The sequence below is a fragment of the Sinocyclocheilus grahami genome, unplaced genomic scaffold (genome assembly GCF_001515645.1).
Source record: "Sinocyclocheilus grahami isolate Dianchi unplaced genomic scaffold, SAMN03320097.WGS_v1.1 scaffold1466.1, whole genome shotgun sequence".
Classification (NCBI taxonomy): Eukaryota; Metazoa; Chordata; class Actinopteri; order Cypriniformes; family Cyprinidae; genus Sinocyclocheilus; species Sinocyclocheilus grahami.
Window position 1 is genome coordinate 22,481 of NW_015506645.1, and position 1,158 is coordinate 23,638.

A 1,158-nucleotide genomic window follows, 5' to 3' on the forward strand; every position below is an offset into this window, starting at 1 on the left:
TTTGCTATTTAATGATAAGTCATCTCAGTGAATTATCCAAGGATGTTTTATTAAAAATGTACAATAAAATTTGGGAGGAAGGAAAATTACCACAAAGTTGGAAGGAGGCGGTGATAGTTCCAATACGTAAACCTGGGAAAGATTGTACAAATCCAGGAAATTATAGACCTATTGCTTTGACGTCTAATATTGGTAAGGTAATGGAAAAAATGGTGAATGAAAGGTTAATGTATCATGTGGAAAATAATAAAAAAATTTGATCCAAATATCAGAGTGGTTTTAGGATCCGGCTTAGAACACGAAATAAGAAAAGCACAAATAAATAGAGAGAGTGTAGTGGCTGTCTTCGTTGACACAGAGAAAGCATACGACATGATGTGGAGAGAAGGGATGCTAATCAAATTATGGAAGTTAGGTATCAAAGATCAAATGTATAGATGGATCAAGGATTTTTTTTATCAGGAAGAGCAATAAAAGTGAGAAGAGGAAATAGTTACTCAGAAAAGTTTGTGATCAAAAATGGAACTCCACAAGGAAGTATAGTGAGCCCTTTATTGTTTTCCATAATGATAAATGATGTATTTGAAGATCTGGATAATGGGCTGGGGTTTTCGCTCTTTGCTGATGATGGGGCAATCTGGAAAAGGGGAAGGAATATTGACTTTATTGTTAAAAAAATTACAGGAGGCTATTGCAATACCTGAAGTATGGTCATATAAACGGGGTTTTAAATTCTCAGTTGACAAAACAAAGATAATGTTTTTTACAAAGAAAAAATTGGAAGTGAGGTAAAACTAAAATTATATAATCAAGAACTGGAAAGAGTGAAACATTTTAAGTTTTTAGGGATATGGTTTGATGAAAGAAGTTACATGGGCGGTGCATATTCAGAATAGAGTGAACAAATGTAAGAAAATAATAAATACAATGAGGTGTTTAGTTGGAAGTGAATGGGGGGCAGATAGGATGGCATTAAAGGCATATATATAGTGAATTGGTTAGATCTGGGTTGGATTATGGTTGTGTTGTGTATGGATCAGCAGCAGAAACATCTCTTAGAAAGTTAGATAATATACAGCATCAGGTTTCAAGATTATGTACAGGAGCTATAAAAACTACACCAATTACAGCACTACAGGTTGAAATGGGGGAAATGTC